Source organism: Sander lucioperca, chromosome 18, assembly GCF_008315115.2.
Source record: "Sander lucioperca isolate FBNREF2018 chromosome 18, SLUC_FBN_1.2, whole genome shotgun sequence".
Lineage (NCBI taxonomy): Eukaryota > Metazoa > Chordata > Actinopteri > Perciformes > Percidae > Sander > Sander lucioperca.
This window is the reverse complement of record NC_050190.1, coordinates 2951507-2963520: the sequence shown is the minus strand read 5'-3', so window position 1 is coordinate 2963520 and position 12014 is coordinate 2951507. Positions and strand designations below refer to the sequence as shown.

At 40.3% G+C, this 12014-nt stretch overlaps 2 long non-coding RNA genes across 2 annotated transcripts in view; one reads left to right on the top strand and one right to left on the bottom strand.

Annotated features, from left to right (window-relative positions):
- The window catches only part of LOC116036818, a 397754-nt gene that overhangs the window by 314021 nt on the left and 71719 nt on the right, over nucleotides 1–12014 (top strand). The gene's annotated exons all lie outside the window — the stretch shown is intronic.
- LOC116036826 overlaps nucleotides 6390–12014 on the bottom strand; it is a 21158-nt gene continuing 15533 nt past the window's right edge. Inside the window, exon 3 of the long non-coding RNA XR_004101730.1 lies at nucleotides 6390–6474. This is a non-coding gene — a long non-coding RNA (uncharacterized LOC116036826). The remainder of the gene's footprint in view (nucleotides 6475–12014) is intronic.

Genomic DNA, 12014 nt, shown 5'->3' with positions numbered 1-12014 from the left:
ACATTGAAGCTCTGACAAGGTTGGTTAGGTAGTGTCGGATGAACTGTTGGAACCACAATCATTTGACTTTAGTTGAAGTGTAACTAGTAAATACAGTTAAAATTTTAAGTGTAAAGGTGGGGTAGGCAGTTTTCTGGAAAAGGCAAAACAAACGTAATGAGAATGACCGTTCTGTTTTCTTTGTAATGCCCTTTGAGATGACATACTGTGATTTAAGGCTCTAGCTACATACATAAACATGAACTTGAATTAGCCTCAGCCGTGAGCCTTTGGCTACACTTAGCAGAAGGCTAAACTTATAGCAAAATTTTTCTTTCAATCTGTGAAATGAAGTGAAATTCGCCGATATTGACACGTGTTTTATTGTGTTTATTGTCAGACTCTTTTAGACATCTCTTTGATAAGTCTGTCTTACTTTTTTGGGGTTGCTTTGTAGTTTTGGCAGTTGTTGCCAATGCTGGAATAGCAACGTTTTCTGTAGGATTTTCTGCCATTGAATCAGGTTTTCACCATCTGAAGGGACGTGATTGCGCATTTTCATTAGAACAGCCAATAGGAACGTTCTCTCTCTTTGATATGACCTGTGCGGTGTTAATAGTTTAAGTGTTTAAGTTGCAATGTAAGCAGTGACAGCTGTTCTCATTTGAGGAAGTATTAGTTGATGTTTCGAGACTAAATACAGTTGAACAAAGGGAGATCTTGTGCATGATTGTGTTCTCTGTAAGACACGGTCAATCTGCTGGTAATGCCACTTAGTCGTTGCATACAGTATCTGCTGTAAAACCTAATCCTTTTACAAGTCCTGCACCTGTCGCACATTATCAAAGAATCAGAGCACAACTCAGCTGCTGAGAAATCTTTCATTCCCTAAATGTATTCACACAAGCAACTACGGATAATGTGGCAGACTCTTAGCTGCACATTTACTCCGCTGAGCTGGATGTCACAGCAATTGATCAAATCTAGCCATGTGTCCCAATTTGAAAGTAATAGTACACAGTATACACTTCATTAATTTAGCTTTTTTTGTAGTAAGAATTTTTACAAAATAATTTACTTTTCTGTTTTGTACTTCAAGTGACAACATGTTTGACAATGGCTGTCAACCAAACTGAGGCTTTCAAAAGCCACCTTCAATTTAAAGATAATTCCAAGTATGTTTTCAGTAAGAGAAATCTCCAAAAACGCATAAGACAAAGCAGTCAGACGATTACACCGTTTTTAAACTAACTTATTTGGAAAAGAAAATGAAAGTTAAGGCTGGCTTGACCAAAGACTGTATTCATGTGCTGAACATCTGTGGCTCTTTGGCCCCCATCACGTCTTTATAATCTTGCTCTTTGACATAATTCAATGTCATTTAGATACAAATCCTTTTATTGGCGGTGGGTATGACTTGAAAGCCCGCCCAAGGTATTTAGGATAATATTTCATGTACTAGACCTTCTGTGTGTTACGCCATGATGAGAACACGCAACTATAAATTGCCACTCAAGGCTTTCATAACAAGGACCAATCTCCAAAAATCCTTCAAAGCTGATGGGTCACATGCAGCAAACACATGGAACTTTTTGGTGACTCAGCGGGTTAAACAGAACATTTGCTTTCAGGGTAGACCCCCACTGTCATCTTCTTTTCTTTTGACTCTACATTATGTTTGATAGAGCTTTTTGGACTCATTAACTAAAACATCATAAACTTCTAAAGTGTGTAATAATGTAAAACAAAGCCCCCTCTCCACAAAAAAAAAAAAAAAAATGCAGCAGTGGTTGCACTTCCTTCAGTTTGTTTGTGTGTTGGGAAACCAGTGAGGGATCACACCCTGTTGCTGCACCCGAAAACCTGTTTTTTTGGTTTTAGTGCAGTAGTAGTCTATATAGATGGCGTTTCGTTTCAACCTGTTCTCATTCCGAACTCGTAAAATAAGAACGTTTGGACAGTGGCTGTCAGCGTCTGATGCGACGAAAAAGGCGTCTTTCAACGTGTTTGTTTAACGCACCGGAGAGAGCAGCAGTTAGATAGGATTTAGCGAGTAGTATGTAAGGGCGAATTTCCGCATAAGGAGCTTGGTTGGGGTGGTGCCATCCACCACCCCAACCAAGCTCCTTATGCGGAAATTCAAACACAGGACTTTCACCCAGGAGACTGGGGTTCGCGTCCTGCTTGTCACGCTTGCTATAATTGTTTTTTTCTTTCCGACCCGTTCTTCCCGCGTGTCACAGAACCATACGGCCACCTACGACCCTTTCCTAAACCCAACCGTCCCGTTCTTCCCGCGTGTAACGGAACCGTACGTCGTGGATATGGAATACTGATACAATAACCTTGTCCCATTGCCTACAGATTCTGCATTCATAAATTCAGATATCTGTTTATAGAGATTAGGGCAGTAGAGACCTGAGTTCTCAAGCTAAATGTACATCGTTATCAGCTCCTTATAAACTTTTTACATGTGAGCATGCACATCGTAAGACACATTGGCCCTCATTTATGAAATGTGCGTACGACCTAAAACAGGCGTAGGACGGGCATACGCCGATTCCTACGCAAAGCAAGGAATTTATCAATTTGAACGTGAGCGTAGGCTGCGATAAAATCTCACGTCTGGTCTGAACTTGTGTACGCAAGTTTTCGAGTCTGTGTGGACATGCGGTACAGCATATAATCAGTTTAACAGGCGAAGGAGAAGTCATCAGTTGATCACTTATCAGCAATGGCAGATCTGGCTCTTATAGAGGACCTCTATGCACCGGTAACCGTGCACACGTACGCGCACGGGCCACGGTGGAGCACTCCATCGGATTGATTAAGGGCAGGTGGCTCTGTCTTGCATCAGCGATATCACCCATACACGGCAGAAAAAGTCTGCAACATTGTTTTAGCCTGTGGGGTTCTGCACAACATTGCACAGGAAAACAGGGTGCCATAAATGTAGTGATGGAGCCAGATGACTCTATGCCCAGAAAGCAGTGTCCAGCACCGCCCCAACTGGGGCTATACGAATGAGACAGGATATTATTCCTCACTTAAAAGGTATAGTGTTATGTTTGGCAATTATATTCAATACAGGAAACATGACGATGCACGACATTTTTTTTTATTCTTCAGGTTTTCGTTTCTCTTTTAAAGTTTTGTTAATGGCCACAAGTGAACAATTTATTTCGGCTATTGACCGAGTTATTTCTGCTTGTTTTTCCAGCCCCTCTGCTGTCAAGAGACAGGGTCGGAGTGGTGGTCCAGCATGGGGGCGGGGGGGCAGGCACGCGCTCTCCCTCACAGCTGTTTCCTGGTTCTGACTCATGAAAAAAAACAAATAAAAAAGACACTGCATAAACTCCGCTACTGTGTGTTTATTTAAATATAGGTACACCATGTAGGCCTAAGAGATTGCAATATAAGCCTGTATATTACTATTAGGACTATAGCATACATACGTCAAGGATGTATTAAATAAACTTCAACTGGAGTCCGATTTACTATGGCAACACTGTTGACTGCATCAGTGATCTCTTTCCATTCCGCATTCTTTCTACAGCCTTAAATACCAGTTTTCAGGCTGCCAAATAGTACACACATTAGTGCAAATGAACCTGAGATTTCAGGGATTCAATCTCCACCTCTGAAAAGTGCCGCTTCTCAGCCGGATTACATCTCGCCGTGTCGTAAATTGTAGGGGCGAGGCCTCAAAACTGAGAATATACTGGGGCGTGATATTTAAATTACGATCCGTTTCCAGCCGCTGCATTTATCAATGTACGGCCATTCTTACGCTCCGATTGGTGTGATACGAACGTTTCGTGAATCACACGTGAAGGCTGTCGTAAGATGATTTCTGCACTCATATCTGTGCTGGTTTCTACGTTAGGTTGATAAATAAGGGCCATTGTGTCCACCTGATGATACAACTTCATGGTGGACATGTGTAAAGAAGGGCGAAGGGGCCGGGGGCGTGTGTGAATATAAAAATGTAAAGAAGGGCCGACAACACCACCTAGGTTTTTTTATATTGAGGCCTAGGACCTCTTAAAAACTACAAATATTCTAATTGGAGATAAAAGATTAAAAACAGGTTCTTTGTACGGGGGGAGAGCAGTTAAAAAGGTGTATTTAAAACCATAACCACAAACAACTAAAATCAAACTAAAACAATGGCACAGCAGAGAGGAGTTGGAGATTAAAATGTCCAGATTTCCACTGGCAACCAGCTTCTTTACTGTTGGCTCTTACCCTCGGGCATAGCCTGTGAAAAGAGCTCAGGGCCAGTCAAACGTCCTTTTAAAAAGGGCCACAGTTTCATATACTACTCACAAACACCGGTCTTAGAAAGGGACTTACGCGGGAGGGAGAAGTTTGACCTTCTCCCACTGTTTTTTTAAACCCACCGCGTTTGGTGTTTAAGGTTTTTTCCAGTCTCCTTCCGACCAGGGCCGATACTCTTCTCACTGGGCTCCAGGCTCCGGTCTCTGTGTCTTTCCATTTGTTCCTCTGCCTGTTCTGTTCCCGTCTGTCATGTCCGCAGCTGCCTCGCTCTCAGTGTCCTCCATTTCCCATGTGCTTCCCATGCTTGTCTCTGTCTTTTCTCTGCTCTTTTTATCTAAAAAAAAAAAACAGTCAATCACCTCTGGCTCCCAGGTGCAAGTCTTTAAATCCTAATTACTAAAATGTTCACTGGCGGAAGTAAAACCAACATTAAAAGCACACACCAAACATTTCAAAATAAAAGCATGCAATATAAAAACACAGCAAATAGTAAAAACACAGCACTTCAAGTAAAAGCATGCTTAAATAAAATCTACTTCCGCCCCGTGACACATGACTTCAAACTAATTAGCAATAAGAACTTTACAAGGCCATGTTGTGTTGTCAGCCTTGTGTTGTTGAGTTATTCTGACCCTGAGAGGCCAGTATAATTAGTTAGTGCAGCTTAAAGTGACAAAATAAAGATTTGTATAGTCACAGTGTGTACAAATAACAAGGTCACATGAGACACAGCCATCTTCTAACCGTATATAAACTGGGAACTATATTCTCAGAAAGGCAAAGCATTTCTACTCTCTGCTCGGGGCTTCTCAGGTGCTGCAAGCATATCACTCCGCCCAAGTAGCAGAAGTAGCACTGCTTCGCCTTTCTGAGGATATAGTTCCCAGTTTATATACGGTTAGAAGATGGTTGTGTCTCATGTTATTTAAGTGACTCATGTTATTTGTACATGCTGTGACTATACAAATCACAAAATGTAAATAGGAACATGTTGGCATTATTTTGTCACTTATTCAGAGCAGTAGGCTAGTTGGAACCAGTTACCTTCAGGATCCGTGCTAGGCTAAGCTACCGGTGGAGCCGTCGGAAAGAGTTACAACACGCACGGAGATGAGAAGGCTACGTATGGACTTAACTAACTCTGGGGGTTACGGTGAATAAGCTAAAGTCCCAATAAGTCTGTGTGTTCCTTTAAATGCATCAAGCATTTAGTTTGGTGGCAGTAGGAAGGCATCTGATTCAAACGCTACACGCTGTTTCACTGATTAGGCACATCACATGTTACATGAGTGCAGAAGTGGGCCTTTAAACTGGAAAAACTTTTTACACTACATGCACTCAGTTCTCTGCGATGGGACGTCATGTTCCCTCGCCCTCTGTTTCAGAATGGGCTTCTTATCATTTTCTTCAGCAGCATTTTCTTGTCTGTTATTTTCAATATCATTATCATCTTTGTTACCACTTATTAGGTGGCAAATGCTAATTTGTGGCTTTTACCACATTCTCAAAATTTGCGTTGCATTGCAACTAGGATGATTCTAATGATTGTTGGCCTCTGGCTCTTTCTGTTCTGGTCCACACACACACACACACACACACCCACAGCAGAACTTTGCGTTTGAACGTAAGTAAAAGTTTCCCCATCCGATCAGAGCTGAAACAGTGACACAGTGTCTGTGTTTCTGCAAACTTTGATCAAATGGAGTCTTCATCTACTTAACGTGAGACACTGCAGCTGTTGACCCTGCTGGTATTTATCAGACAACATGAGTCTTCTGGACAACATCCATTCACCATTAATGACACATTTTCTGTATTTATCACAATGCAATTAGAGCCATATAAAAACATATTTTCCTAAGACACCAATACCAAGTTTCCCCTTTAATTTCCTCTTCTAACATATCACAATCATTATACAATGACAGAAATATGGCATTTATGTTTGTAAAAGTATTTATTAATTGCAATTAATCGCAAAATTTTGTCCATAGTTAACTGGTTAAGTCGCGTTTGATTTGAGATTATTGACGTCAAAAAGATTAGTGACGTTAAAAGGAATTTGCGTTAACTCATTATTTGTTAATTTCAACAGCCCTAATAAATACCTTATATATAGTATATTAGTTTAACATGTCGTGGACAGTCCCCTTTAATTAACTGTACAGTAAAAGGAGCAGCTTTAGCCTCTACGGCTAATTCCCAGCTGTAGTCCTCGGCCAGCTGACAATAGGCATCCTAAAATACAATGGTTAAAAAAATTCAAATAAATTACATTACATCTGTAATGACAGCAGGCCTAAGCAAAAGGGATTAAGACATACAAACAAGCAAGCACAGATGATGGCAAAGGCAATAAAGCAGTCCACGCAGTAAAAACAATACAAAGGAGACAAGGGAAAGGAGAATAGTCACAGAGCTCGATGGTGTTTTTTGCCTCCAACGGCGCCTTCCAGGCAGGTAACCCTAACCTTAACCCTAAACATAACCATTGCCGCACTGCCTTGGAGGAGACGTTGGGGGCAAAAAACACCAAAGACCAGTCACAGAGGCCACATTGAAAGCACATACAAGACAACATGGAGGCAGGCAGCAGGGATGGAACAGCATTAACAATGATTATGTCACATCAAACACACATCACATCTGACAGATTAATGTGTGCAGTTATAGTTGTCGGACAGCCATGTTTTAAGGTGTGTTGTAAATGTGGAAGATGTACTGCATGTATATCTTTGATAGTGGTGGGCAGTTGCTAGTTGCTAGTGGCTTTAGTAATACGCTGTTAGTTTTCCCAGCTTGTCAGACTTGTTATATGTGACATAATCATGGCATCCATAAATAATTTGGCAGCATTAAAAGTTAGTGCATTTCTAATAAATTTAAAATTGGCTAGGCTAAACTTGACCCTAGTCTAAGACTAGTTAAGAAAAGAACTAGTCACCCCTACTCAACAACATTTTGGGGGAGAGTCACCCCCTCCCCCTGGAAATAATGCTAGGGGAAACACTGGGCAAACTCCAAATCATTCAAAACACAGGTCTTGGCAGAGGAGAAGGTGAAAATTCACTTTCACACATAAAAGTAAAATCCCTAAAGACATTTCAAGTGAAAGTTATTCTGTTGCACTGATCCAAATACTCTCTGGATTACATCATCAGCTTAATGCCTTAACTGTCAAATCTAATGTGAGTTTTTCTTTTACCATTAGGCAATACAGGAAGCATAGATGTGCCTGACAGATATGATTCACGTAGGAAAGGTAGGTCATGTCATGTTTGTACAGATTTTAAACATCGACATAAAACTATTTTCATGGAGTGGAAAAACACAAGTTGAATCAGCTGACTTTCCTCCACGCCTGAGGCCCGGGTTGAGTAAACAACCTCCATGTCTCCATGGCAGCAGAGTGCTGCGAACTGTGCAGCAACGATGCAAAAACACCCCCAGCTCCAAATGTAGGACTTTGCTTTTCTGTGTGAGCAGACATTTCCAGATGACACACCTGTCTGACCCATACGAAAGGACAGATCTGATAATCGTGAATGAATCAGATTTTGATTACGTTAGAACAGCCCTCTTGCTTTCTGGGCTTGGCTTGGTTGAGGGTCGTCTTTTTGGTTTGGCGCACAACTAGGCAGGCCAAAATTTATTGCGAGCTGAATTTTGGCCAGATCCTGTAACATCATGTTGCCATTTCATCCTAACCACATTTTTCTGCCAATTTCTCCACACAAAAAATTCTACCATTGCTGTAGCAACAGCCGAAGACATTGAGATCATGTTGTGTCTTTTCAGGGATTGTCAGAGGTTTAGCAACCTTGGGAAATTTATATAGAACTACATATTTAGCATACGCTCCTGAAAGTGGCATCAATTTCCTCATCTTAGCAAAGAGTGAATAAGCATTTTTTACCAGAATGTCAAACTTTTCTTTTAATTTGTGTTAAATTATGTTTTGTTTATTTGCATGTGTTTTCTTAAAGGAGCAGTGTGTAGGATTTAGCGGCATCTAGCAGTGAGGTTGCCAACCAACCAACAACCCTCCCTTTCCATGCGTGTAGTAGAACCTGTGGTGGCCATCAGGTAACATAACAATGCAAAAGGCCCTCTGTAAAGCCGGTGTTTGGTGTTTCCGTTTTGGGCTACTGTACAAACATGGCGGTGGAACATGTCAGGCTCTGGTGTAGATATGGAGCTCTCATTGTAAGCTAACGAAAACACGACTCTTGGTTTCAGGTGATTATACATTATGAAACATTATGAAAATAAAATTCAGTTTCTGCCATTAGGTCCCCCTAAACCCTACACACTGCTCCTTTAAGTTGCATGGCGTTAAGCTCTTTCAACCACTGTAAAACACCCCCGCCGCTGATGAAGACTTTAGTCTGAAACAGAACAGTCTCAATACTGGAACCTGTTTGCCCAACAACAGCAGCAGCTCATGTAAAATATGAAAACCTGCAAACTGGAGGGTATTTAATTAAAAATACTCTAAACTGGCCTGATTGATCGGATTATTAGGCTGTGGTGTCTTTACGTGAGTTTGTCACCGTCAACTTCATCCCTTCACAGCATCTCTTTAAACCTTACTCCAAAGGTTTTACCTCAGAAACAGCTTGAAAGAAAATAAATAGTATCGCTGCTCGGTAAATGGCAGAGAGCTCCACTGAGTGTGTACTGAAATAACTAGGCCAATTAGAAACAGATTAAAAACTGATCACTCACTTTCTGCCAGCACCCATTACCCAATGCACACACACACACACACACACACACACACACACCTGGATATAGGCTGTGATGACAGGCCTGATGCTGGCGTCTTTTCTTCCGTAACCTTATCTGGATTCTCTTGTTGCTGTCCCGTGTAGAGGACCAGCGTGGGCGAATGAGAGGCGAGTGCTGAAAATCCCATAGCAACCAGCTATAATACACAGATAGCAGTAAACAAAGACCAGTTCCTGCCTCTGAGTCTGTGTGTGTGTGTGTGTGCTGTTTTAATCACTATTTCCTGCAAACACGTGTCCTCTGAGTCCGGTGTACTCTTGTGCGAACGAATATTCTTCTTTATACTTTTTTTTATAACACTAGTACATTCTCACTCCCACTGTGTCAAAAAGTGACCGATACTTTTTAAGAAAGTTAAAAAAAAAAGAAGGGTACTAAACAACAGTCGGCGACATTTAAGAACAACTTGTTTATTACTACGGCCATATGGTCAAAATTAAATGATTTAATAGTAATGTAATAACTATAACTTATAATAAACAATAACTTATTTCACCAGTAAATTGCTGTTGAATGACAAAAACAACCACCAGATGGGAAAAGGGTATTTTACAATAACTTTGAATGCACCGCGAGGCTGTAGGTTAAAAGTTTCAGTGAACGCACTGTTGTATCCCAGTGTTGAAATACAGTCACACTTTACACTGTTTAACGTTAGCTGTCAGCATTTTAACCGCGTTTAATCCAGCTGCTAGCTAAAGGTAGGCTAACGTTACCTGCTGTTTAGTGTAGTGTAAAGTCAGGCACCGAAATAAGGCACCGAAATTTTCGTTCTTATTCGGTCTCGTTACTACCGTTTAGGTCGGAACCGGTGCCCTATTGGCACCGCGTTTCGGCACCCAACCCTAATTATAACCCTAGCATGTTAATAAGTGAGCTTCAGAGGTGCTGGCAGGCGGATTTTGGAGACTAAACTAAGGATAGTAAGAGCAAAAGTTTAATTTGTTGGGGACTTTTTTCAGTGGCGGATTAATCCACATTAGGCCTATATATATATATATATATATATATATATATATATATATATATATATATATATATCATGCTGTGTACACACACACAATGCTTGTGGGTAGACACATTCAGTTTTGATTTTGGGTTGCGTCCGAAATCGCATATATCAATACATCAATATGTATGCTATCGTTCAACATACTTTTCTTTAAGTAAACATTAGTGTGTATCTTTTCGGACGCGCTAGGCTGTAATTTTCAACGTCACTTCCTCTTTGCCGTTGAAGGTCTCTTAATAAATCCATGCGTTGAAGAAGTGTAACCATGGTAACCCTGCCGACCTCCCCTCTAGCGGCATTGCCAGATAATGCTTAAATTACTGAAAGAGGTGAATAACTAAACCAACGTTTAAAAATGTAGAAATGTAAATTAGAGGTTTCTGTCCGTTTGTCTGTTGTGAATGTTACTACCGCATTGCATTGTGGGATATTTATGCCGGTGTAGTGTCCAGTATTGCATACTGTAATATTTTACCCGAAATAGTATGCAATTCACGTATTATTTGTTTCATACTAAGGTTTCAGACGTACTAAAATCTCACATACTGTTTTAGCTACTAAATAGTTATGGAATTTCTGACGTTTTCATGGAATTTGTTGGCAATTAAATTACAGAACATTACCTGCCTTATCTTTTAACTCAGGACTCTTGCATTTTTTAACAATGGTTTCATACTCATGTTCTAGTGTTTCTTCTTTCCTGAAATACAGCATTAATTAACTGCTAAAGTGTAAAATGCCATTTCTGTTGTGGAGCTCATTTTTTTGTTGAACAGGGAGTTTTTGCCGTCAGGGGTTTTGTGTCTTGTGGTCAAGGACCGAAAGCAGCCCGTGTCCTGCCAGAGAATTTAGAAAAAGCCCTAAATTTCCCAGACAAGAGAAGGATTTCCACAAGACTGAAGGTACAAGAGTTCAAGGTAACCTCTCCCGCCGCTCCTCCTCACTCCCACACCGCTCTGCGGATCCAAATCACAATTAGAAGCTGGCAAAAGCTCAAAGACACTGTGTAAGGAAACAGTTGTGAGGGAAGGAGGTGATGTAATTGGGGATTGTTTTACAGTGTATCTGTACTTCAAGTGTGTGACTGATAACTGATATGAAATAGAGATGTTCCGATACCGATACCACTATCAGAAAAACCTCCAATACTGTCTAAAATGCTGGTATTGGTATCGGCAAGTACTGGAGTTTATGAAGAAAATTACTACTTTAAAGTAGTTTATGTTCTTTTTACTTTATACTGACTCAACCTAGTCAAACTAGATAATAAAATTAAGTTCTACAGCGTTCATTGTTTGTGTTTGTTCAAGTTTCACAAAAGGTTTAACCTGAACCAGGCCATACAACAAATACAGCATTTATACCATATCCATACAGGGATAAATATATATACATATATATATACATAAACTATATACATCTGTTAAAACATAATAAAATATATATAACACTGGTATCGGATCGGTACGCGGTATCAGCCGATGAACTCTATATATATATATATATATATATATATCTAACGCTATTTCACCACTATATTCATTTCTGAGACTGTTTTATGCGAGAAATTAACTGTGTACAGTTTGAATATGGGCAGTTTTACAAAAATGTATGACCAATTGCACATTTGCGCCGATATGTTGTTGGCGGTGGCCGGGATCGCTTGCTTATTGGTCGGCCAGTAACGCTCAGAGACCCCACTGTCAGCTGGAAGTGGTTTCAGACCCCCCCCACCAGCCGTTGGGCCACGCCTCCTCATTTAAATTGACACCTGTCACTTCTAAATGAAAAGCTTAATGTTAAATCGAAATGTAAAAGGTGAATCTTAAAATGTCAATGTCAAATGTAAAACGTAAAATTCAAAAGATAAAATGTCAAATTGAATATTGAAAATTATAAAAGGCAAAGGCTAAAATAAAATGATTTTTTTTTCTATTTGAGATTTTAATTG